The sequence below is a fragment of the Mus caroli genome, unplaced genomic scaffold, assembly GCF_978045245.1.
Source record: "Mus caroli unplaced genomic scaffold, Mus_caroli_1 scaffold_16, whole genome shotgun sequence".
Classification (NCBI taxonomy): Eukaryota; Metazoa; Chordata; class Mammalia; order Rodentia; family Muridae; genus Mus; species Mus caroli.
In genome coordinates this window covers 94382824-94410573 of record NW_028227271.1, presented here as the reverse complement: position 1 = coordinate 94410573, position 27750 = coordinate 94382824, and the positions used below count along the sequence as shown (strand labels likewise).

Below are 27750 nucleotides of genomic sequence, written 5' to 3'. Positions count from 1 at the left end.
GATGACAGTAAAAAACCAATACAAGGATGGAAACCATGCCCTACAAAAAGCAAGAAAGTAATCCTTCCACAAACCTAAAAGAAGACAGCCACAAGAACGGAATGCCAACTCTAACAACAAAAATAATAGGAAGCAACGATTACTTTTCCTTAATATCTCTTAATATCAATGGACTCAATTCTGCAATAAAAAGACATAGACTAACAGACTGGCTACACAAACAGGATCCAACATTTTGCTGCTTACATCTCAGGGAAAAAGACAGACACTGCCGCACAGTGAAAGGCTGGAAAACACTTTTCCAAACAAATGGTATGAAGAAACATGCTGGAGTAGCCATTCTAATATCCAATAAAATTGACTTCCAACCCAAAGTTATCAAAAAAATAAGGAGGGGCACTTCATGCTCATCAAAGGTAAAATCTTCCAAGAGGAACTCTCAATTCTGAATATCTATGCTCAAATGCAATGGCAGCCATATTCGTTAAAGAAACTTTAGTAAAGCTCAAAGCACACATCGCACCTCACACAATAACAGTGAGAGACTTCAACACACCACTTTCATCAATGGACAAATCCTGTAAACAGAAACTACACAGGGACACAGTGAAACTAACAGAAGTTATGAAATAAATGGACTTAACAGATATCTACAAAACATTTTATCCTAAAACAAAAGGATATACCTTCTTCTCAGCACCTCATGGTACCTTCTCCAAAATTGACCATATAATTGGTCACAAAACAGGCCTCAACAGATACAAAAATATTTAAATTGTCCCATGCATCCTATCAGATCACCATGGACTAAAGCTGATCTTCAATAACAACATAAATAATAGAAAGCCAACATTCACGTGGAAACTGAACAACACTCTTCTCAATGATACCTTGGTCAAGGAAGGAATAAAGAAAGAAATTAAAGACTTTTTAGAGTTTAATGAAAATGAAGCCACAACATACCCAAACCTATGGGACACAATGAAAGCATTTCTAAGAGGGAAACTCATAGCTCTGAGTGTGCTCTGAGTCCAAAAAGAACCTAGAGAGAGCACACTCTAGCAGCTTGACAAAACACCTAAAGGCTCTAGAACGAAAGGAAGCAAATTCACCCAAGAGGAGAAGATGGCAGGAAATAATCAAACTCAGGGATGAAATCAACCAAGAGGAAACAAGAAGAACTATTCAAAGAATCAACCAAACGAGGAGCTTTGTCTTTAAGAAAATCAACAAGATAGATAAACCCTTACCCAGACTCACTAGAGGGCACAAGGAAGGCATCCTAATTAACAAAATCAGAAATGAAAAGGGAGACATAACAGATCCTGAAGAAATCCAAAACACCATCAGATCCTTCTACAAAAGACTGTACTCAACAAAACTGGAGAACCTGGATGAAATGGACAAATTTCTAGAGAGATACCAGGTACCAAAGTTAAATCAGGATCAGGTTAATGAGCTAAACAGTCCTATATCCCCTAAATAAATAGAAGCAGTCATTAATAGTCTCCCAACCAAAAAAAAAGCCCAGGACCAGATGGGTTTAGTGCAGAGTTCTATTCAGACCTTCAAAGAAGATCTAATTCCAATTCTTCACAAACTATTCCACAAAATAGAATCAGAAGGTACTCTACCCAATTTATTCTATGAAGCCACAATTACTCTGATACCTAAACCACAAAAAGACCCAACAAAGATAGAGAACTTCAGACCAATTTCCCTTATGAATATCGATGCAAAAATCCTCAATAAAATTCTCCCTAACCGAATCCAAGAACACATCAAAACAATCATCCATTCTGACCAAGTAGGTTTCATTCCAGGGATGCAGGGATGGTTTAATATACAGAAATCCATCAACGTAATCCACTATATAAACAAACTCAAAGACAAAAACCACATGATCATCTCGTTAGATGCGGAGAAAGCATTGGAAAAAATCCAACACCCATTCATGATAAAAGTCTTCAAAATATCATGAATTCGAGGCCCATACCTAAACATGATGAAAGCAATCTACAGCAAACCAGTAGCCAACATCAAAGTAAATGGTGAGAAGCTGGAAGCAATCCCACTAAAATCAGGAACTGTTGCGGCCCGCCCGCGGTCCACAACACGAACGGTTCAACTGAGAATGGCAGTTCCCTGCAAAGAGAGGAATCTAGACGGGGCGGAAGAAACAATGGAGTCAAGACAACATTTGGATCAAGACTCAATTTAATATTTCCAGACACTCAGTTTATAAAGGAAGGGGGAGGGAACCCAATTTCCCGCCAAGTAACTCAGGGTCCAGTAGCAGGACAAACACGTGTGTGCCTCCAGGCAGCAGAGTCAGGTTCCAGCAGTGGGCGTGGCAGGACGAATGAGCCGGTAGCTCCACCCTAGAGCAGGCAGGTTCCAGGCTGGGGGAAGGGAGGCCACAAGGAACTAGACAAGGCTGTCCATTCTCGCCCTATCTATTCAACATAGTACTTGAAGTCCTAGCCTGAGCAATTAGACAACAAAAGGAGATCAAGGGGATACAAATTGGAAAGGAAGAAGTCAAAATATCACTTTTTGCAGATGATATGATAGTATATATAAGTGACCCTAAAAATTCCACCAGAGAACTCCTAAACCTGATAAACAGCTTCAGTGAAGTAGCTGGATATAAAATTAACTCAAACAAGTCAATGGCCTTTCCCTACCCAAAGGATAAACAATCTCAGAAAGAAATTAGGGAAACAACACCCTTCACAATAGTCACAAATAATATAAAATACCTTGGCATGACTCTAACTAAGCAAGTGAAAGATCGGTATGGTAATAACATCAAATCTCTGAAGAAAGAAATTAAAGATCTCAGAAGATGGAAAGATCTCCCATGCTCTTGGATTGGCAGGATCAACATTGTAAAAATGGTTATCTTGCCAAAAGCAATCTACAGATTCAATGCAATCCCCATCAAAATTCCAACTCAATTCTTCAACGAATTAGAAAGGGCAATCTGCAAACTCATCTGGAATAACAAAAAACCTAGGATAGCAAAAACTCTTCTCAAGGATAAAAGAACCTCTGGAGGAATCACCATGCCTGACCTAAAGCTGTACTACAGAGCAATTGTAATAAAAACTGCATGGTACTGGTATAGCGACAGACAAGTAAACCAATGGAATAGAATTGAAGACCCAGAAATGAACACACACACCTATGATCACTTGATCTTTGACAAGGGAGCTAAAACCATTCAGTGGAAAAAAGACAGCATTTTCAACAAATGGTGCTGGCACAACTGGCAGTTATCATGTAGAAGAATGTGAATTGATCCATTCCTATCTCCTTGTACTAAGCTCAAATCTAAATGGATCAAGGAACTCCACATAAAACCAGAGAGAGTGAAACTTATAGAGGAGAAAGTGGGGAAAAGCCTCGAAGATATGGGCACAAGGGAAAAATTTCTGAATAGAACAGCAATGGCTTGCGCTTTAAAATCGAGAATCTGCAAATGGGACCTCATAAAATTGCAAAGCTTCTGTAAGGCAAAAGACTGTCAATAAGACAAAAAGGCCACCAACAGATTAGGAAAGGATAGTTACCTATCCTAAATCAGATAGGGGACTAATATCCAATATATATAAAGAACTGAAGAAGGTAAACTCCAGAAAATCAAATAACCCCATTAAAAATGGGGCTCAGAGCTAAACAAAGAATTCTCACCTGAGGAATACCAAATGTCAGAGAAGCACCTGAAAAAAATGTTCAGCATCCTTAATCATCAGGGAAATGCAAATCAAAACAACCCTGAGATTCTACCTCACACCAGTCAGAATGGCTAAGATCAAAAATTCAGGTGACAGCAGATGCTGTCAAGGATGTGGAGAAAGAGGAACACTCCTCCATTGTTGGTGGGATTGCAAGCTTGTATAGCCACTCTTGAAATCAGTCTGGCAGTTCTTCAGAAAATTGGACATAGTACTACCGGAGGATCCCTCAATACCTCTCCTGGGCATATATCCAGAAGATGTTCCAACTGGTAAGAAGGACACATGTTCCACTATGTTCATAGCAGCCTTATTTATAATAGCCAGAAGCTGGAAAGAACCCAGATGCCCCTCAACAGAGGAATGGATACAGAAATTGTGGTACATTTACACAATGGAGTACTACTCAGCTATTAAAAACAATGAATTTATGAAATTCCTAGGCAAATGGATGGGCCTGGAGGGCATCATCATCCTGAATGAGGTAACCCAATCACAAAAGAACTCACATAATATGTACTCACTGATAAGTGGATATTAGCCTAGAAACTTAGAATACCCAAGATATAAGACACAATTTGCAAAACGCATGAAGCTCAAGAAGAATGAAGACCAAAGTGTGGACACTTTGCCCCTTCTTAGAATTGGGAACAAAACACCCATGGAAGAAGTTACAGAGACAAAGTTTAGAGCTGAGATGAAAGGATGGTCCATCTAGAGACTGCCATACCTGGGGATCAGTCCCATAATCAGCCTCCAAACACTGACACCATTGCATACAGCAGCAAGATTTTGCTGAAAGGATCCTGATATAGCTCTCTCTTATGAGACTATGCCAGGGCCTAGCAAACACAGAAGTGGATGCTCACAGTCAGCTATTGGATGGATCACAGGGCCCCCAATGGAGGAGCTAGAGAAAGTACCCAAGGAGCTAAAGGGGCCTGCAACCTTATTGTTGGAACAATAATATGAACTAACCAGTACCCCAGGAGCTTCTGTCTCTAGCTTCATATGTATCAGAAGATGGCCTAGTTGGCCATCATTGGGAAGAGAGGCCCCTTGGTCTTGCAAACTTTATATGCCTCAGTAAGGGGGAACGCCAGGGCCAAGAAGTGGGAGTGGGTGGGTACACCTGTGGGGGAGTGTATGGGGGACTTATGGGATAGCATTGGAAATGTAATTGAAGAAAATACCTAATTAAAAAAAGTCTCAGCTAATAAAGGAATTATAACTTAAAAAAAAAGAAAAGGGACATTTATGTGTTCATGTCTCAGTGATGTCTTTCTTTCAAGATGGTAGTAGGAAGAAAGAAAGAAAGAAAGAAAGAAAGAAAGAAAGAAAGAAAGAAAGAAAGAAAGAAAGAAAGAAAGAAAGAAAGAAAGAAAGTATGTGATTTGGAACAATCTTTTTTAACTTTACAAATATAGATGTAATTTTGTTTTGTTAGCAGTATCTGTATCTGTTGTGATGTTTCTAGCATTTCCTATTTATTAAAGAAAAGAAAGCTATCTCCAATTGGTAAAAGTGAAAGGCTAGAGACAAAAGTGTCCCCTGTGTAAAGGAGAAAGGAGAGAGGCTGTGCCAGAAACCCTGGAATAGCAAGGAGACAGGGAAGTGCAGAAATGAGGTGTCCTAAAGGAAAGCTCACAGAAAGCAGGGGAAAGGCCAAGGTAACCCTGCCTGGAGAGCAGCTCGCCGGTAGCCATGGCAGAAGAGGAAGAACCAAACAGTGACCAAAACAGCACAGTTGATGGGTTTTCTTGTAGGACTAGAAAAGCCACCCTGAACTTCTTGGATTATAAGTTTATCACCAGGCATGCAGGCATTGTCATTCGGCTCCTCCTTGGGTGTTGCTGCTCTGCACCCAAGGCTAGAAATCGCCAAGTCCAAGGAAAGTAAGTCAAGAAGGCTGTGGATGTGGGATGCTTTCCTAAGCTGTGAGTCATCCCAAGCACCAGCTGGGCCAGGAACGATCTGAGGAAGCTGTGGAAGGGAACTCATGGCTAGGAAACAGGAGGGCAAAACAAAACAGGCAAGGAGAGAAAACCCTGAAGACCATAAGGTTTTATTAGCGTGATTGGCATTTCACAGACTCCATCAACATTATAGCTATTCCCCGGCTGAGCCTGGTTTACACTAAGTGAAACTCGTGCAAGTCAAATGAATACTGATATCCAAAACATTGCTAGTGTGCTACCTTAAACTGTGGGGTGAGGTCTTAGAGAGAGTGAGCAGATACAGAGTCAAGACACAGCTGGATGAATCAGCAAGACAAGACACACACTGAGGCAGATGCAGATCTAAGCAAACGGAGAACACGAGGAAGTGGGTGAATGGTTCCAGTGTGTGCAAAAGGAGAGAGTCATGGTCTAACTATGGAACAAAGGGAAGCTGGGCTCACAGATGACTTCCCTCAGCATCTCAGTAACACTTGGGAGAATGCAAGGAAATTTACGACTGTGAACTCCCACCCGTGGCTTGGGGTCAGGGTATATGCTGCACAGCAAAGCAGAAAGCCATGACCTTCTCTCCAAATAGCATGTGGATTAGTCACTTACCCAGTGCTGGGACCTACTTCTGCTGTGAAGCAGGAACTCAGACGTCTAGGAACCACAAGGAAAGCGAACAGTTTTCCGTTGCCAAAGGTGATTCTCCCTCCCTTTTCATTATCTGTTAGAATAGTCAAGGAAAATTACACTTTACTGAGTAACCCCCAGCCTTTCAAAGGTCACACAGAAATATAATCACCAACCTCTGGTGGTTCAAGATGGTTTGGACACTTTAATAATATGATGATCTACCTACACAGGCATCCTGTTAAGTGTTTTGTGTTAGATAATTTCCCCCAAATTCAGGCAAATATACAAGTTCTAAGCATATCTGATAGGCAAGACAAGGCTAGATTATGATGTTCAACAGGTGTTTTTATTCCATTTTTTTCTTAAAATATCTTAAACTTAACAATGGGTTCATTGGGATGTAACTTGGCCACTAAGAATGTCTGTATTCTGCCATTGGAGAGGATACTTGTTAGTTTTGAAAATGAATGGGCATTGTATTATACACTCTCAAAGGTAATTGTGAGCAATGGTACACCTCAGCCACCAGAAGCCTGCATAGCCTGTGCACAGCAGATACACACCCCACAGACTCTGAAAACCAGGGGTAGATCATGGTTTATCTTGTGCAGGACACATGTGAATGCCTCTTCTAATGCAAGAGAATTGCCTAAACGTCATGGGATTTCCAGTAGCTTCCTGAAGTGTGGCAGAAAGCCATTAATGAATGTGATTTGCCAGTTATTGTAAAGTGTCAATCAAATCAGAGGAAGAAAGGGCAATGTTTCAATGATGAAAAAATATATTCAATAGCTTGTTCAAAATAACCACCCATCGTGGCCCTCTAACTTACCTAACAATGGGACACAGTGTTAATCAATGGCATCACTTACCTGTTCAGAGATAACTATTTGATCCAAGTAGCTACTGGTATTTTTTGTTTTAATAGTTTATTTTCAAGAGAACATAGGGAGGGGTGCAAGAGGAAAAGCAGTGTTTTGTTAATACCAAAAACATAATATAAAATAACAGTCAGATGGTGCAGCTTTTTTGAGGAGGTGCATTCTGCATTTGCGGAAAGGAGCCGGCCGACTCATGGGTTACTGAGGATGTTGGTGTACCTGGACTATTTTGATGTGGCCGAGCATAAAGTAGAGCCCTGGAAGTTCTGCTGGGTTAAAAAAATAGAAAGCAACCGCGTCCTTTAAGGGTCCCTGTTTATTCTTCCTCGACCACTTTCCTCTGACTCCTCCTCCTTCCCAGGGAAGGTGTGATTCAAATCCCTAGACCCCCCTCAAGTATTGTCAGGCGGCTGGCTGCTGGGTGTTGCTTGCTGGGAAGTAAGGAAAGAAATTTGACACCGAATCTCATCTTGGCTACTGGGAGAAATAACATCTTTGAGGTCACAGGACTTAAAGGACATTTCTATTATTGTTTTGTCTCTTTAGTGGTAGTCTTGATGGAAGAAGGTCCCCTGAACATGCGAAACGGATCCGGGAGAAGTCAGACATTACCTTGTCCACCTTTTCTCTGCATTCTGATTCCCCCAACTATCTCCGTCACCTTGTAAAACTGGCAGTCTCTGGACCTTTTGCACGCTGGAGAAAAATCACTGTTTTGCCTCCAGCAAGGAACATGCATGTTGCAACACTGACTCCTCCTCTAGTGAAGAAAGAGTGAACAAGTGCACTGAGTTGAGCTTCTTCTCAGAGACACGCGGCTGGCGACTGCAGAGCAGAGGCTAAAATCCCCAGACTGCCGGGTCTTCTGAGCTGGGCTTTCCCCGCCTTCCTGCTCTGTCTCACTCACTCGTCTCCTGCTTTCTGGATTTTACACGGGGCTCAGGAAACAGCTTTTACCTGTCACTGAAAAAGCTCGCGTCCTTTGCAGGAAGTGCTCAACCCCTGGTATGGCAGACTTTTCTCTCCAGCAGAAGTGAGTACCCATGGCAGTCAAGGCTGCGCGTGGCCAGGGGTGGTGCGGGCGGGCGCTCTCCAGGGCCGCGGGTTCGAGGCCGCGAGTGGGAGTGGAACAGTTGGCTGCAGGCGCGGACAGCTTAGGGAAATGCCAGCTAGCAGCCAGAGCCCGCGGGCGCGAGGAAATCCCATCCCGTGCTGTGAGCTTGCCTGAAGCCAAACCTTGGTGTCCCTTTCGAGAAAAGCTAAATATATGCCAAGGGGCTTGGCCACCCACCCCAGCTTTTACAACTGCTCTCAGTGTGTTTTAAAATATACCCTGCAAGCGCGCCCTTGCGAATGAGTTTCGGTGGTGTGATGGTGGGGTTGCAGGTGGTTTGTGTCGAAATGAAAAGCTGGGGAGATAGCGGGGAGGCTGAACGGGCTCGGGCAGGAGACGTGGTGGCAGCTAACTTGGGCAGTCTCCTGCCGGCTGCACAGCTGGGTGCCAGGTGAAGAGACAGAGTCACCTGAGCTCCCACCCCCACTCCCTAAGGCAGCTAAGCGGAGCCTGGGCAGTTGCTAGGAATTCAAGCCCTAGGGGTAGAAGCAAGGACACACTGCTGGAGCAAAGATCATGGGATCAGGGAACAGAAGGGATAGCCTCCCGGAACCCAGACTCTTAATGCTGAGGCAGGGGGAGGCAAGGGCTGCAGTTGTGTAGAAAAATATCCTGTTAGTGACCTCTACCTGTGTGGTAAGGAAGCAACCCAAGTTCCCTTAATAAGAAGCAACTTGGGGTTTCTGTGATCGAACTTGAAAACGTTTGCAACCTGTTATTAATGTCACGGGGGTGGGAGCGTCCTTTAATCTTCATTCATGGAATTGGCTGGGAAAGATTTCCCACCGGAGTGTCTTGACCAATCCTAGATCTGCCTCCCGTGGCACTACAATCGTGGGAGTTCGCCTTCTCCTGGCCTCAGTTTACTGTGTGTACATTTAGGGAAACTGATCATTCTTGCTATAAGTGCTGAATGGAACAGAGGTGCTGAGTAGAACAGAAACCGGAATATTTTGATTTTTTGTTTCAGTGGAGTTTTTTGTTTTTTTTTTTTCTCAAAGTGATTTCTTCACAAATTGATTCCTTTTGAGAATGGATTGTGAGTTATTTCCCCAGGGTAGAAACTGCACTTAAGGAACAGATGAAGAAATTTTAAGGACACCCCTTGTTGGCCATGCCAGAAAACCCCTTGTCTTTGAGGATGCTGCATCAGGACACATCCCACCAAGCTTTTGCTGGTGGCTGTAATGGATGTGGGAGTAGACTGGGAGGGTCTGAAGCAACTGTGCTGTTCAGAGAGATGGCTCGCCTTCCTAGAGCTGCCCACACAGAGATCGTTCATCAGTCTTTGCGCTTCTACCAGACCTTGCCTCTCAACTCTTAATGGTGGACCATAGAGCCTTCCCAATGCTGTGACCCTTTAATACAGTTCCCATGTTGTGGTGACCTCTGGCTATAAAATCATTTTCTTTGTTACTGTTATGCATCTTAACACAAATATCTGTGTTTTCCGATGGTCTTAGGTGACCCCTGTGAAAGGGTTGTTTATCCCCTCCCCTCCAACAAGGTCGAACCCCACAGGATGATAACCACTACCCTGGAGATTTCTGTCCACAAACAGCTCTGGAAAGCAACCTATGGGGGTGGCGAGTGCGGGGGGGGGGGGGGGGGAGAGACGCCAGTGTCCACAGAAATCAATGCCCTTCAGGGCAACTGGCTGGGAGTCAGAGAATAGGGCCAAGGCTTGGTTGGAGACAAAGCTTAGTTTGCTCCCCAAGCACAGTGTGCCTAGATACTTTGGGTATATATACTTTGTATAGCACATTAGGCCTAGAGCCAAAGTCTAGAGCATTAGGAAGGTTGGAGAACCACTGGTCTAGAGCGTCTCACACCTTCCAGTAACTGGAGTCTTCTGCCAATAGCGCAGGAGATGTACAGCAGAAAGCAGGAGGCATTTGGGGCCCTCAAGGCTGTGCTTCAAATTGTAGCTACAATTCAGAGAGTCACTGGAGCTCTCTGTGCCTCTCTTTTCCTGGCTGCAAGATGGGGAATAATTCTACTTCTGCGCCTGGTAGCTGAGTAAATACTCATGTTCAGTGATCAACTGTTCTCATTAATGTTAATGTGTGACGTTGCAAGTGCCCACTGGTCTCATGGTCTTTAGAGCAGTTCTTTATCCTATTGGGCTTTTATTACCAGGAGACTGAATGACACCAGCTCATTAGTCTCCAAGATGAGAGAGAGAGATTCAGAATGCAGGATCAAGTTTACTCTCTTAACTTTGCTATAGCAAGCACTTCTCAGATTGGCATGGACTCTCAGCCTTTCTTCCCGGTCCTTTTTGGCCTATGATTTTTGAATACACAATAGCCATCTTTGCCTATAGCTATAAGCAATCGAGTATGAAACCAGAGAAGTCCCCCAGACCTATTTCCAAACATGGTACAAATTGTCTCTGTCAAAATAAATGGCTCTTTTGCTATGTTCCATTGCTGGGTACAAGTTAAGATTTCAACTCGACTTAGCATCTCTTCCACCTCCCTGGCCTCTCAGGTTCAAGTAGAAGAAAATATCAAACCTTTTATAAAAAAAAAAAGGAAATTGCATATGCACAGAGTAGGAAAGATTGATGATCTGCGTGTTCTTTGGAGTGCTTACATGCAGAGATTGTAATGTTGATACCCGCCACTGAACCTTTACAGCAAAGGGTATTCAATCCTTCCATACAGAGCCTCAGATAATTCTCACAGAAACACTGAAGGTATGAGTTATCATGTAAAGTTTTACAGGTGAGGAAAGTGAGGACTAGAAGCATTTGCTTAATTTACCCAACCCACACTTTGGTAGGAGCCCTAGTCTGTCAGACTTTGACATCCATTTCATTCCCCATTATCCAACACTGCCAACCTTCCCAATATCAGAACATTACATCATGCCAACTGGACTTGGATTGTTTTCAAGGGCAGGGACAAGCACATGTGGTGGATGGTTTTAAGTGATGTGAACAGATTCTTGTGGTACATATTAACAAGCCACTGCGGAGAGCATTTTTCCTGACTCCTTCTGAGCTCGGCTGGTAAATTTCAGATACGTGAGATTCGGTATGAGCAGATAAGGCTGAGGTTGGTCAGGCTGGCTGCCGGCCACTCACGCCCTGGGCACTTCATTCAAGTTCAAAGAACTCTGGGATTTTTATTTTCTACTAGTTTTTGTGTGAAGACACTATTTACATTTGCTTCCAGTATTAAGGATTCATTCATTCATTCTGCTGTGCTCTACTGTGTGTGTGGTTGCACAAGGGAAGAAAGAGCAGAAATCTAGCTTTTGTGGAGCTTCTATGTAAGGAACAGAGGTAGTTAACAGGTAGATGAAGAAACACATAGAGATCATTCAGGGTCTGGTGAGACAACCCCGTGGGTAAAGACATCTGTCATGAAAGCCAGGAGACTCGAGTGCAATCAATGGAACCCATCAAATGTTGAAGGAAAGAACCAAGTCTACAAAGTTGACTTCTGTCCGAAACATAAATGTTGTGGCACTCATGCCCATAAGGATACGTAGTGCATGTACATAAATAATGATGACAATAAATAAATCTGTCTTAAAAGTCACTCCAGATATTGATAAATTCTATGAAGAAAACACAGCGATTGTAGAATCGCATGGGGTTCTTGAGGACTTGAACTGAGGCGAGTCCCTAGAGAAAGGTGCTTGAACTGTAACAAACACTCTAAATTCCAAACATGTAGTGCCCCGTACACATACATACAAAAGGTAAATTTGTTCCTAATCTTAGTTTGTGTATTAAAATTATAAACTTTATATATAAACTGGTTTAGATGGAAAATCAATTAAATTTGCCTACTGGCTTTTAATTTGTTTTAATGTGGCTTAATAGAAATTTTCAATCACATTACCTAGTGACTTACATTTGCTTGACACAGCACTATTTAAGACTGATACTTGACCAAGATATAAGAAGAATATCCTCCTTCTACTTTCTCCTGGACAAATCTTTATTTCTCTAGGTTTGGCTAACATTCTTCTCATGTCTGCCTCAAATTCAGTTAGTTGTAAAAAAAAAAAATGTCTTGTCCCATCCCTCATTTTGATTGGCCCTTTCTGTGCCTTGTGTGCTTTGGGTGTGTGCCACATAATCCATCCCGGTGAAGTGTGGGCAATTGGTAGCTCCTACTTGTTTTCATTCACCAGGATGTGCACAGTCACTCCAAAGGGCTTTATTTCCATACCCACTAAGATCCAAGGTGGTTTATCTATGATAATCTATAGCTCTTTTTATTTCTCCAGTTTTACCAATAGGGAAATGGATGTTAATGACTTGCCCTGGGCCATCGTGTTGGCTGGGACAGAGGTGACAGAGATTAGAGTCCTAGCTTCTGAATTCTCCATATTGTATTAGGTTCCCAAAGTGAGTCTGCCTAGCCTCCTGTTAGTGACAGAAGTCTTTGTTTCCAACAGTGTCATTTTTTGTATGAATGAATTTGTGTTAGCAACACATCAGTAGGTAAAGATTACAAACCTCCTTAAGCTAGCAGCACTGGGTAGTAATGGTTATCAGCTGCCAGAAGGCAGCCTGACAATATTCCATGAGGCTCCAGTCATTACTCAAGTGATACTTGGTCATGCCTACTTATAATTCAAAACTCTTGCTGTTGGAATTGAGGACTCTGGCTGTATTCTTACTTGACTCCAGTGCCTCACAAACTTGCTGATCTCTCTTGTTGTTCCTTGAAAGGATATTAACCCCTTCATATACAAGAAAGAGAGAGAGAAATGAAAGAAAGAGAGAGAAATGAGAGAGGGAGAGAAATAAAGGGCCCATATTCCTATAACTGTACCTTTCATTTTTATTTTATTTATTCTTACATTTTTAGATTGGTTCATTTCACTTTGTGTTTATGAGTGCTGAATGTGTATACATGCACCACATGCCTGCCTGGTGTCCAAAGAGGTTTAAAGAAGGCTTAGGATTCCCTGGAATTATAAGTTGCCACATGGATACTAGGAACTGAATCTATGTCCTCTGCAAGAGCAGCAAATGATCTTATCTACTGAGCCATCTCCTCAACCCCGATTTTTATTTTATTTTATTTTTAAATTTTTCATTCAGTACATTATATATGATTATGGCATTTTCAAATAAACTATGAATAGTTTCCTCCCCCCACAAACCTCCCAACTCCTTCTCCCCCACCTTCTACCCTTTGGAACATTCCCCCCAATCTATGATCTACATTCATTTCCTGTGTGTCCCATTGCTCTTCCTCCAACTCATCCTCAGTACCTCTTTGTATCCTCTCTTGGTCTTCTTCCTAGTCTCTTAGGCTTTATGCTATTTATACCTATATATAAAGCCTAAGATGGACAAACAGACAGATGAATACGTTACAAAGTAGGATCAACGTGCGAATGAGAATGTGTGGATTATTTTTTCCCCTATCGAGTTTGGTTCATCTTGTTTCATATACTCTTTTCCAGATCCAACCTATTTCTCACACATTTCATGATTTCAGTTTTCTTTTCAGCTGAATAAAATACCAATGTTTATGTGCAGAACATTCTCTTTATATATCTACTAACGGGCACCTAGGCTCATTCTACTTCCTTGCTCGTGTGAGTAGAGCATTAACAAATATGGATATGCAATTCTCTCTGTGAAGAATGTGGAGACCTTTGTGTATATGCCCAGGGGTAGTATAGTTGGGTCACATGATAGTTATATTTGTAATTTTTTTAGAAATCTTCAAATCGAGTTGTACACCCACCGGAGATAAATCAAGTTCTATTTCCCCAGCATGGTATTTGTTGTTAAGCTTCTTGATGGCAGACATTCTGACATAGGTAGATGATGAGATGTTATCTAAAAGTAGTTTTGTCTGTTTGAGACAGGGTCTGACTATGTAGCCCTGGCTGGCCCTGAACTCACAGAGACCTGGTTGGCCCTGCCTCGTGAATACTGAGGCATGGTCCACCATTCCCAACACAAATTAGTTTTAGTCTGTATTTCCCTAATGGGCTAATGATATCAAACACTTTTTTTTTTTCTGAGACAGGGTTTCTCTGTATAGCCCTGGCTGTCCTAGAACTCACTCTGTAGACCAGGCTGGCCTTGAACTCAGAAATCTGCCTGCCTCTGCCTCCCAAGTGCTGAGATTAAAGGTGTGCACCACCACTGCCCGGCTGATATCAAACACTTTTTAAAAAATAAGAATTAGTCATTTGTGTTTCTTCTTTTGAGAATGGTCTGCTAATGTTCTTAGCCTCCTAGCTGGCTGGCAGGTCATGGGGGGTTCTTTTTTTTATGTGGATAGAGTGTTCAGTTTTGCATAACGTTTAAATCCTAGATATTAGTCTCTTGACAAAGTTTCTCTCTCATTTCACAGGCTGTTTGTTTATTCTTCAAGCTGCACTTTTTTTTTTAAAAGAGTACCTTTTATGAGTTAGTCCTTTGCCAATGGTGAGACTGGCATTTCTTCTAAAGGATGTTAGAAAAAAGCCAACCTGTCACAAGAAGGATGGCAGACTCTTTAAGGCAAGGAGGCAGGTCAGTTCACATCAGCCTCAAATGCTTCTCTTTTTTTCTCTCTATCTCCAAATCCATTACTACATAAGAACAACTGCCAAAAGCTTTAGCCATGGCAAAAAGCAAGCTCTAACCCAGTGGTTCGCAACACTGATTGCACAGGAAGATCACCTTGGGAGCCTTAAAAGTTACTTGTAGGCCCATTGAATAGGATTCTGGGAATGGGGCCTGAGAGTCTGCGTTTATTTATAGTTCTCCACGTGAGGATGACATGCATTCCTGAGAATTGCTTCTCAGCAGTCACCCAAATCTTAATTGCTTGTATCTGTGTCTTTTATTGCTTGTTTTAAGTCACATGACTGAGAAATCCAAACCACCCTTTCCTGTGGCAATTTCATTATTCTACATTTAAGCTTGTGTGAATTTTTTTTTTTTTTTAGTTGTCAGGGTGTGATTTTCAACATAATATTAAATTTTCTCCCTTTCTAAGCAGACTCCAACCTCAGAGTCATCCCAAATGACCTTATGATGAAAAGTTCTTATATATAATTTGAAAGCCAGATTGCCAGAAGGTTAATAATTATGAGATGGAAATATAAAGGTTGAGCTTGCCTGCTACCCATGTATTGAATTTCTCAATTGCTGTGTTGATCTTTAGTTGCTTTCATGTCATTATCAGGTCAATTAGTTCCATTCTTAGCATACTCACACCCTTATTAAAAGTACAATGACAGTGATAGTTTCCAAAGACTGTCATGGACAGTTTTTACCAAGTTAATTTGGCCAAGAACTAACTAGGTTGTATAATGATGTTTCAGACCTGGGAAGGGGAAAAAAAAAAATCACTGGACTTTCAGAGACTTCTTGCAACGGTCTAGGCAGGAAACAAAAATGAAAATTTGTTTGGAAATAGTCAATTTCAAATCTCCCTCTATATCCAAGACTTTGGGATGCAGAGAATAATCCTAAGACCAATTATCCACACTCTAGCTGAGTCTGAGACACCAACCCTTCTCAAGAAGTTGTGTTAATGTAAACAGGTATCCATGGCTTTAGGTTAGACTTGACAGGAGAGTGCAAAGGTAAGAATGATGAGCTGTTCCCATCACCCCTGGGGTTCTGAGCTTGCACAGTTAATAGAAAACACAGACACTGCTAAAGAGGTCTCGGGGAGACCGATGGACAGAGCTCTGTTGCTTACAGAGCAGTGGGAACATCTGACAGTTTTTTCTCATTCACTTTCCATTTGGACAGGTTCTACAGGCCCATGGTTAGAGCCAGAGATGGAGTAATGGTATTTGGGGGCAATTTATACTCCAGTGATAAAATAACTTAGATCCGCATTTAAAAATCACAAAAGAAGGTAATGCTAAGAAGAAAAAGAAGACGAAGTACAGGAACTAGAGGCTTAGGAGTTTCACTTGGAACAGGCCTGCATGAGTTGCCCTCTCTTAGGATATGTATTCTAATTATCAGACCAAGGCCAAGAAGCAAACCATATAAATATCTGAGAGAAAAATGGCTCCAGGAAGAGGGAATATCAAGAGTATGGTGAATATGAGCAAAAGAAAGGAGGCTAACGTGAGTGGACTCCACGGGGCTGACACGGGTATGGAAAGAGTAAGTGTCTGAGATCATGGGACAGACTTAGAATTATTCATTGCTCTGAAGGAATCGCTGGGAGATTTCCAGGCAGGGGAAGAATGGGATTTAAAATAAAGTTTTAACAACATTTGTGGTGATGGACTGTGAACCAGATGCAAAAGGACCATAGACTGTTGATATACAAGCCACTGAGAGAGTAGGCTGGGTTAAGTGTTGATATACAAGCCACTGAGAGAGTAGGCTGGGTTAAGTGGCAGTGGTGGAGAAGAGGAGTTGTCAGATTGAGTGTACAGTTTTAGAAGTTGGAACAGCATAACTTCCAAATGGCCAGGCTGTGTTAACAAACCTAACACTGTCTCATATAACTGTTCCCACCCTAGCCCAACTAGGACCATTGGGATTGCACTAGATCCAGTAGCATGTAGTATTACTTAGCAACACTAGTAATTTGGGGCTTCTCTTCTTCAACCACAAAAAAACTAAATTCCATCCAAGGAGAAGTCTCTGTTTGCTGCTTGTTACCTTCTGATGTCAAAATTCCATCCTGTGTCAAGACCAATCTCATAGGGTTTGTGGTTTTGATTACGGTGTTTCTGGTATGTGCTGGAGTGGTCACGTTCAGATAGTTAGTTTTTTTCTGAGTATTTTGACAGTGGTTGTATTTACCAACTTCTCGACTATGCAGTTGATCAGTGCCTCCATATAAATGCTAACATTGAGATGGCAAGTACTTAAGGAGCCCTTTCTATCTGAATGTTCTTTGCATGCCATGTTTTAATTAATTCAGTCATATCATTCATCCTTATGATAATTGGGTATTCTTGATGTGGTTTTACAGATGAGGGAATGAGATGTAGTAAAAGACATTTAGTCATTTGCCCAAGTTCCCATAGCTGCCAAGTGACAAAGCTAGGCTTTGCACTGGACCTGGTTATAAAGCTCTGGGTCTCAGCCACTATGCTGTGTCCCTTGCACTCGGTTCTCCTTCATTTTTTTCCTTTGCATGTGAAGCTATCACCAAAGCACAGCTTCTTCCTTCAGGATGCATTCCACCTGGCAGGGCTTGAAGACATCGGACAGGACAACTCCTCTCCAAGACGACTCCCATCTAACACACCTGCCATCCACCTAGACAGAAGCACATTCCTTCACCTAGGGTTGGACACAGTTTCCAACACCAAGGGCCTCTTGCTACACACTCTTCTTATTCTCGGGTTCCTCCTTCCCATCCCTCATAGCTCCTGCATTGTGCCCACCTTCCACCTCAGGCAGGTTTCCTCGGTCTGAAAAGACAAAAATTACCTATAAGCCATGCAAAGTGGTCTAGTTACTCCCTAGGGCTCATGAAACTTAAAAAAAACAACAACAACAAAAGTCATTAATTTTGTGGTCATCAAAATATTTGTTTTTAAAATAGTGGAGGTTTTCCTCCAGAGTTTCATTAGGAGACATAAAGCAAGCCCAGGGACCATGCTGGTTTCCCTCTGTGTTCTTAACCTTCCCCTCTACATTTGCTGCTGGTAAATTCTTCTCTCTGGGGACCTGACTTCCCAATAAATGGCATGAAAGCAGCAGACCTTTCCCTCCTCCTGGTGATGATAATAAGAATGGATTTGTAGAACTGAGAGTTATACAAAAAAATCAATTAAGATCTCCTTAGTCTACATAATAAACTCTTCAGCATTGACGGTAAGGTAGTAACTGTGATGACTCAGGATGCTGTAAGTAAACTCGATAAATATTTCAATTAAAAAGTGATAACAATCTTTTCTCCTGCTGTAACCGCCATAGGGTAATTTTTAATAGAGACTGATAGGCATTACTGGGAGTGTGAACGTTAATCAAACCATTCATCTGTTTGTTTGATTTTTTAATAAAAGTGTTATTAAAATGTCATATAACACATATCACATATTTCTCCTAATTTAATTAACTCCCAGATTCAAAACTGCAAAAGAAAAAGGAAAGTATGTTTTTCATTAAGTTTTGAAGGTTTCCCTGGCAGAATCAATTAATTAAATGTTAAAAGCCATTTCAAATATTTGAATATTCTCCAAAATACTACAAAAGCCTAATTTACAAACAAATTCAACTTAAAGTCATGAAGTTCTTTCTTTATTGGAACACTGTATATCGAGTGTAGCTATGCCCTCAGGTAACACCAAGTCATTCAGGGATCAGAGCAACATGACAGCTATGAGAGGTTCACAGAATTCATTGCATCGCCTTGCTCAGCATTTGATGGGATGTGTCTGGTGTCTCTTTTAGTAACTTCTGATCTGACCTTCCAGATAACTTCCTAGATGTCATACCAGTGTTCTTACCTGTGACTTTTAAATTTTTAGTTTTGCTCCTGGCTTAAACTAATGGGGCAAAAGAATATGCATGAAAATTGTCTTTAATTCTTACTCTCCAGCCTTTGCAAAAATTTCAAAAATTCATGTGTGAGATTATGAATCAAATCCTCTTTTAAGCCATCCCGCTTCCAGTATATTATAACTCCATGAAGCCAAAGCCTATGGTTTACACTAACTACTACCAGTTCTAACTCATCACCGTACTGGAGTTTCCCTTCTAAACATAAATATATTATTTAGTGTGGTTATTTGAAGATCAACTGAAGTATTTTCAAAGAAGTAGTACAGTGGAAGTAATGAAATGAAATGGGAAGCCCACCTCTACCTTGGTGGCCATGATCTATCAACAGTAGGTCTACAAAAATTCCAAGAGGATTTGTTGAGTCCTGAGATCTAAACCTGCTAAGACTCAATCATATTCAGAGACTTTAAATTATTATTATTTCCATTCCCTTTTGGTTTGGAAACTGGTATATGATTCCATTTTCAGATGGCTAGTGGTAGATGTCCCTGTCATTGTGAGCCTTGGGCCATCACATATTTTGAAATACCATAGTAGAAAAATGTCACATGGATCATAGATGCAGAATGCTGGGTAGAGTTGAAAAATTAGTCATTGGAATTACCTACTTGTTAATATATGGAAGAAGGATAAGAGAAGGCAAACTCTGCCCTGAAGGGAAATCTTAAAATGTTTTGTTTGCATTGGTTTAATTGCATTCTCATTATCTTTATCTATGACTTTATGTCAATCATATGCTTCTTGGCTGGCACGATGACGACATTTTAAGATACCCAAGACCAAGATTGTCATAGTTTCTCCTTTATGCACTATCTGAGAACCCACCATTTCCTTAGAGTTCCAATGCTCATTAAGGGTACAACCTAATAAACATTGCAAACCACCACACGTCCCAGACAACTAGGAAGCCAATAGCTGTCCCTGTAACTGGAAGAGATGAAAATTGACAGTACAGGTCTAGAGTCTAAGATTCTAAGGCAGGAAACTGTCTTTCCTGTTGACCTCCATTCCAAGTTATACATGGTCAAACACTAATGACCGATTGTATGAATATCTTTTGTAAGAATTGCTTTAGGTTTTATACGAAGCCTGGGGGATGAATTTACCTGTTTATCCCAACCCCTCTCTGTTATTAATATTCTCTAGTCTAAAAAGAATTTCTTTTTTCTTCTATTCACCCCACTGTGATAGGCCCAGATGATCCTAAGTCCTCTTTGATTAGCGTTCCTCACAGTTGTCTGCATTCCTCTTTAAAGTGCTCCACCTCTGAACTGAATGTTCCTAAAAATGTTCCCCGCCCCCCCAAAAAGACCTATAAACCAAACATGGCAAGAAAGAAATCCTCCTGGAGTTTTCATATACCCTTCAGGGGAACTACCTAAAATAGGGTAGGGGAGGGTTTCCCAGCAGTTATAAGGGAGGACATGTTAGAATAAGTGAAAATTCCCATCATTCCTTGCAATTCCTTCTCAGCTGACCCTATTAAATACAGTTGTGATAAAGTCTTCTTGAGATCCACCTAAGTTTTAAAAAGTAAGCCCTCAATATCAGAACCTTTATTGCTAATTCTGACTACCACAGACTTAGGCTTTTCCAAGGACTCAGAACCAGCTGTGAATGATAGACTCCTTTGCACAATTGCAAGAGAGACCATTGGCTAGAATCAGGCATATCTTTAGCAGCAATAAATTTTAAGGGATGATGTTATGGAACACGTTAGTGATGTATGGAAATGTTTCTAAATTTCCTTGGAACCTTGGGCTCATCGTTTGTGAAAAGCGAACAAGCCTACACTTGTATACCAGAACAATTTTGAGGGTGCTGTAATCTCCAATCTTACTTTTCTGTTATTGGTGCTCCATGAGAGCCCCAATAGTTTTAGCTGTTTGCTGTACATTTGAAGAAAGACCCTGAAATGGTGCTGTGGCCAGTAGTTTGTTGGTTTGGTGCTTTGTCCACTGAGCCACTGATGGCACATTTTCAAGGCCATTGTTCTTGCTAAATTTTATCTGAAGAACTACATTATGAATCTTTAGAGTCCAAATCTGATAACTGTGCAGGAAAACTCCTCGGGAGAGATGGGCTAGAAGATTACCTCAGTATAACATCTCCATTTGCCCTACATTTGATTCCAGCAGGCAAATCAGAGCTCGTTAGGCAGTGTATAATTCCCAGAAAATTGAAGGCAGAAGCACCTGTTCTTCCTCTGGTAAAGCCAAGGCAAATGCAAAATCTCAGAAATACAGCAGCACCACTGGCAACAGGCACAGTTGAGAAGGCTGGGAAAAGCTCATGATTGGTGAAAGCAAAGCTGGCCACTGGAGTGGGAGAGCCTGTTAGACTGGTCTTACACCGGACAAAGGCCTGAGTGGCCAAAGGCAAGGCTGCGCTTATGGAAACCAAGCCTGGGGCAGTGGGAACTGAAAACTAAGCCATAAGCCAACAAAGCAGAACTGTTTCCATTTGCGAGAGATGGGATGATATGGGGTTTGTGACTCACTAAACCATCCAGAAGGCCAAACGACTATGAAGAGAGAAACTTAGATTCCTCTGGCCACTTGGAGAGGCCCTCAGATGTGCATGGTGTATACCACAAGTTGAAGGTGGTCACACAAAAAGAAACACGTTTAGGTGCTGGTCACTGTGGTTTATCTTTGGTTTGATTTGCACGTAATTCCTTAAACATTAATGTGATTGTTGAAATAAAAAAAACCTTTTATTTGTGGAAAAAGTATGTGGCAAGAACCTAATAGCAAAAAGCTACAAGAAATTAAAAATATAGACAGTAGCAGCACTAATAAGAGTTAACGTATTTTTGCACTGTTAGAGTGGGACTCAATAATCACAGTGAAGACTTTGGAATCAAAGGCATAAACCTGAGTTATAATGTCCAGGGTGGTGAATTGCTTTTAGAATAGTACTTTACACATGGACTTAGGTAGTCATCAACTCAAAGATTGACGTGTGCATTCTCACCACATAGATAAACTAAAGCTGTAGCAAATACATGTGCAAATGTAAAACAACTTCCTGTCACAGTAGTGGTTCATGGAAACCGTCTTGGCAGAGTTGCCTCAACTAAACTCTTTTCAACTTACCTTCCTTTAGAAGCAAAGGACTTCTGGTGGAGTGCCATTACTGTATAATGTGATAGATAGCTCTGATTATGCCAGTAGCTAAGATGCTATTCAGTTGTCAAGCATTAAGCTTCTCTAAGAATCTTTCCTCAGTATGTGTAGGCAGCAAGTGAACGTATCCAGTAAATAGCAAGCACACGCTGAGCACGGAAGGGTGACACTGGCTATTGCTGATGGCAGTAAAAGACTAAATCCCAAAGGAGTCTCATACTGCTACTGTGTTTTGTTTTTCTTTTTTCTTCTTTCCAGTGTCAATGGATCAAATCCAAGAAGACCTTACATGCAGTAGACAAATACTCTAATCCTGACGTATACCCCTAGACACTGTCATGGCTATTGTCCCATCAATCTTGACAGGAAATTTAAATCTTTCTAAGGGATTTGGTGTCTTAGAAAGCATGAAGCTATTATAGTAGTTTTAATCTCAAATGCACAGCTCTCTGCCTTCTAATTGATATCAATCTGTGAAGGATGAACCAGGTAGGGTGAGAAAGTAGCTTGTCCCCTCTTGTCCTATAATGATGGCCTCTATACTTTGAGCAATACTAGACAAAGATTCTGGGAATTCTTCCATGAGCAAATCTTCTTTGAGAATACATGCCCTATTGTGTATATTAGGAACAAGAATGCCACAAGAGTGTAGTAGTTTCTTAAATCCTTTTCCTATGTAACTATTTGGGCAGTGCAACTATTGAGACTATCAAAAATGGGTACAAATTAATCCTGTGCTAATGAGCTTTACTGTGAAAAATCTCATACCAACTGAAGGAACGCATTATTTCTGATGGCTGATTTTTAATTATTGGTGGATAAAGCATTTCTAGAGTAAGAAAGTATAGAGTGTTGACCTAGATACCAGAAGTCCTGTATTCTAATTCCTTCTTATTCTATGTTTCTTTGTATGAGTTTCATTCCTCAATAATTCAACGGTTATGTTTAGATGGGAGACCCAGAAGTGGAAAGAGCCAAAGCAAGCCAGAAAACTTGCTGACTTGCTTGTTGCACTGAACTTCACAAAGCATCATTAACTTCAGTACCAAATCTGTAAAGATAAGAGGACTAGCAAGTGGGACTGTCTTCATAAGATTATTGACAATTACTCCTCTGGGCAACATTCTGCATCTACCAAGAGGTGATATCTAGAGAATTTCTTTCATCCTGCTTACCACGGACATAAAAGATTAAGAGTGTTCTTTATCTGTCCTAGACTGGAGTCATTACATTTTGTTAGAAAAAAATAATTGTATTTTAGACTTTGTAGGCCATATGGCCTTGATTGCTCAATTCTGCCCCTTCCGTGCAAAAATAATCATGAACAATGCATAAGTGATTGTGAATGGCTCTTTTCTCAAAAATAATAAGCAGAGCAAGATTACTGTAGACTGTTTAAAATTCTCTAAATCCCAAGTACCTATCTGAATTCATAGCTTGACTTATTGATTCAAAATTAAGTCTAATCTATTAATATTTAGTCTATAATCATTGAATACATTTCTACCATAAATGATCTTATTTAACTATTTGTTTAATCTATTTGTACTGAATCAACATTAACATATCATGAATCTCTTGTCACATGTGGATTTTTAGAAGTTTTGTTTGCCCTATTACTTTTGTAATCAATAACAAACATACCTGGACATAGCAAGTATTTTAAGTTAACTCTGCTGAATTTATGACAGATCCTCTTTCATTTTCATAACTCTGATTTTAAGAGGCTTTACATCATTGTAGTATTGAAAAATGATTTATTTAACCTGACCTTTTCTATCTGTATATCAGACACATCTTATGATAGCTGTTTCTTTGCATACGGAATAGTTCTAATCTTTCTGATTTGTCCTTAAGTAACCATACTTGCTCATCTCCATGCCTCTATCACTGGGTCACATTAGACTTTGTAAGTTCTTGAATTGTAACAACTAGTCTAGAACACTGTGATCCAGGCTGCTCATACCAGCTCTTCCTACTAATGGACAGAACCTTTTGAGAACAGTAAACAACAAAAAAGAGAGTCAGAAGTGTGAAAATAGGGAAGAAATTGAGAAAGCACAAAAGAAATTTGAAGATGCAAAATGGGCTACATGAAAAAAGGCATTGTCTCTTGTAAAAAATGTTCCAAGCTATTAGCCTGTTGATAATTCCTTTAAATTTCAGTTGTGACCACAGCTTTCTAGCGTGCCAAGAAGAGTCAGAATAAAAGTAACATCGTCCTTTGACAACTAAAGATCATGTTTTAACTGAGAGTAAAGTTCTCTGCTTATAGTTTGTCTCTGTCAAATTGCATGCCAAGGGTTTACACAAACCACATTCCTTCTGTAGGATGAGGAAATCTAGGACATATTTTAACATAATGGACCAAATAACTCTGTTACCCAGATCTGGGAAATTTTACTTTGCACTGGTTTCTTTCCCCTGCCCTCCTGATCCAGTGGGGAAAGTTAACCTGCATTAACCGGCCTGGGTTATGGAAGGAATTATTCTTTCATTGAAAGTTGTGTGCAGAATTTCAAAATTATAGCGTATCATAGTCGTCATTGGGAAATATCCTGTGAAATGAGTAAATCAAACATTAATCCCACTTGTAGAAACTGTCCCAGGTTCTGGAGAAATACTAATGAGCTGAGGGGTCTCAATTTATACAGAGTTTATGAAATAGTAAGGAAACAGATGTCAATCAAACACTCTCCCTGGATACGGATGTAACTCTATTGTAGGGAACTTGCCTAGAGTATGCAAGCCCCACCCTGACACACACACACACACGCACACGCACACGCACACGCACACGCACACGCACGCGCACACACACACACAGAGAGGCATGCAAATCAAGTACATTATTAAGTCTGGTTAGGACGACGCAAGCATGGCATATTATTATCTCAGAGAGCAAACCTAAAGCAGCAAAGACAGACCTAAGTTCAAAAAGAGGAAAGAATTTGCGTAGTTACTGGAAAAGCACTTTCAGGGGCACTGAAGTAGAGAGAGCTTGCATGTATGTGGGATGGAAGAAACGGTGTGGCTGACCCAAGCTGAAATCAATAGTGGAAAAATCTGGAGGATGAAAGCACTGTCCTGACACTGAAGCCTTGAAGCTACCCAGGAAGCCTGTAGTGTGTGTACAGTAGAGGCATAATGAACCAGTTAGTTACCAGATTCTTGAAGAAACCCCTCACATTGTTCTGGATAATATTTTGTGATTAAGATTGGATTCCTAGGGACTATGAGAAGGATATTACTAAGGAAGATAGATGGCAAGACTGGCGTCTGGGGAGGGAGGGGGAGGAGGGGGGAAGGAGGAAGAAGAGGAGGAGGAAGGGGAGGAGGAGCAGGAGCAGGAGCAGGAGCAGGAGCAGGAGCATCGGCAGCAGCAGCAGCAGCAATATAGATTTTGAAGTGATATAAGCCCATTGGACCACTGTGCCGTTGGCATGGTTCCTTTGGGATCATGCAAAAATGAATGGTGTACCACATGCATCATTTGACTCCCCAGGGAGCGTAAATATTTTGGTATCTCTGGCACCTATTTCAGAGTACAGGGAGGGAAGAGGCTTAACTATACTTTGCTTAGGAAGTCTGTAGATATGGTCTTCCTTGATGGTTATGACCTGTTCTATCTAGGCATCTCAAGTCTCTGTGTCCTCCAAAATGGGCCAATTCTGAACGGCATGTGCTGAGTGTTCTTTTGATCTTTGAAACCCGAGTTTCTGGCTTTTGTCTTTGTTTCTGTCTTAGGCTACCTTCCTACACATTTTGCCTCAGAATAGAGTCTTTAACCTTTGCTTTCTCATGACTGTTTGATTTTATTTGGTACTTTCAGGAGAAGGAAGAAGGTAATTTTATGTAAGAATAGAAATGCTAGCTTTCCAACTTTTGACAAACAATGTCTCTGAAGTCAGGGAACCATCAGAAGGATGGATTTCTATGTGGGTTTAAAATTGAGTGGATTCTTGTCCTAGCATTATGGATTATTTAAAAAAAAAAAAAAGGCAGCACCGCTGATTATACCATTCACCCAGAAAAACATTTACAACTTACTTAAGATGCGATGTTTTTCTTTCTTGCTAAAAAATTTACTTGCAAATTTGATGATCTTTGTCTTGCTAGTTTCCTCTTGCAGGTGCATTCTGACATGGGTTTGGAAACTTAGAAAAGCATGGGCATGTGTGCATGTTGACTATTGCATTTATATTTGTGTGCATAGACAGACAGACAGCCATACATACATGGATATATAAAACCTCACATGGATTACTTGATTGGGAGTGTGTTAAACCTACAGATTAGTTATAAAAACTAATTTAAATATCTAGTCAGTCCATCAGGAAACAGTGAATGTCTTTCTGTTTACAAGAATCTTTTGCATTTCTTTTGAAAGCTTAATCATTTTAATCTTATAGGTCCTGCATAATCTTGTTGGAACATTTTATGGATTTTTAATGTTAATACTTCGATATAGATTAGTTCCCCATCTTCTCTCTGGTACTGTGATATATATGCATGTGTATAATGTGTATATAATAATATATATCTACATTAATTTATACATATTTACTTTCTAGTTATCCACTGGTTATAAATTATGTCTCATCTTAAGAAATTATTTTATGGTATCTGTAAATAATGATTTTCTCAGTCTAATTATTGAGTCTAATTTTTATCTGGTATTTAGATTATGGATCTAAATATTAAATATTAAGAACAAAGTTTTATAACAATAATAGTGACTTTCTTTTCTAATGTAAACTTCAATAAGAATGCTTCTGGTGGAGCATTTTTAATGTTTCGGAGATATTAATATGTCTTGAGTCTGAGCTTTGAAGTAAAGAAACTACCTTGACTGACATCAGCCACTGTTTCTTGAATGTACTTTATCAGAGACATGTTTTCTGTCATTCTGGGTCAGTTATGACAGCCAAAACTGTGTAAACTTGATTCACGTCTTTTTATTTGTGTCCCAGTCTTTCCCTTTTTGTGTGTATTTTGCTACATTCATAGCCTCAGTTTTGGTGGTCATCCTTTTCTTGTTTCCGTGAATAGCTACTGTTAAGTATACAAAGTATCCCATGTTTAGCCCATGCTTGTCAACCTGAACAATGCCTATGGGTTTCCCCGACCCACTTCTGGATGAAATGGTATCATTAAATCATTTCATCAAGGATCAGAATTTTAATCCACTTTCAATCCCCTTCTCAATATTTAAAAGAGTATTTTAAATTTTCATTTTTGGGTAACTGTCAGTGACTTGGAGTTTATAAGTTATTTTAGTGATCAAGTAATGTATTCATTTTGTATGTTCCTGGATAATTGTATGTTTGCTCAAGTTCTGCATCTTACTTTATTAATTTTAGTTCTTTTCTTAGACAGCTAAAGAACAACTTGGAACAACCAAAGTATGAGTGGTCAAATGTCTTTTTCATCTTATTGATTAGCTTGGAATGAGTTACTGCTTATGTTAAGTGTAAAGAGTAGCCTGCCTGACTGGCTGGCTATAGAATGTTGGTCTTTTCATCTGTCTTCATTTCTTTGACCCAGGGTCTCCCTCACTATTCTACTTGACCTCACACTCACTTGAGCCTCCTAAGAGCTGGTATAACACACATGAGTTCACTATATCTGACTTGGCCTTTTGCCTTAAATTCAGAATAATCTGAGATTGTCCATAGAAGTGTTCTCATAGGAACTTTCTCAACTTCCAAAATGCTTTTGTTTTATCTGGACATTATTAAAGCAAAGATCTTTGTCCCAATGTACCTAGGTGTGAGCTCATTTTTATTAATTTTACATGGCGTTACTGAATCGTTCATTTTGCAGACTCCTATTTTCCA

General features: G+C 40.5%; 1 protein-coding gene across 1 annotated transcript in view; it reads left to right on the top strand.

Annotated features, from left to right (window-relative positions):
* The first annotated feature begins 7971 nt into the window (after positions 1 to 7971).
* The window catches only part of Prlr (prolactin receptor), a 179499-nt gene continuing 159720 nt past the window's right edge, over positions 7972 to 27750 (top strand). The window contains exon 1 of the mRNA XM_021182969.2: positions 7972 to 8233. The gene's annotated coding sequence lies outside the window, so the exon portion shown is untranslated. The remainder of the gene's footprint in view (positions 8234 to 27750) is intronic.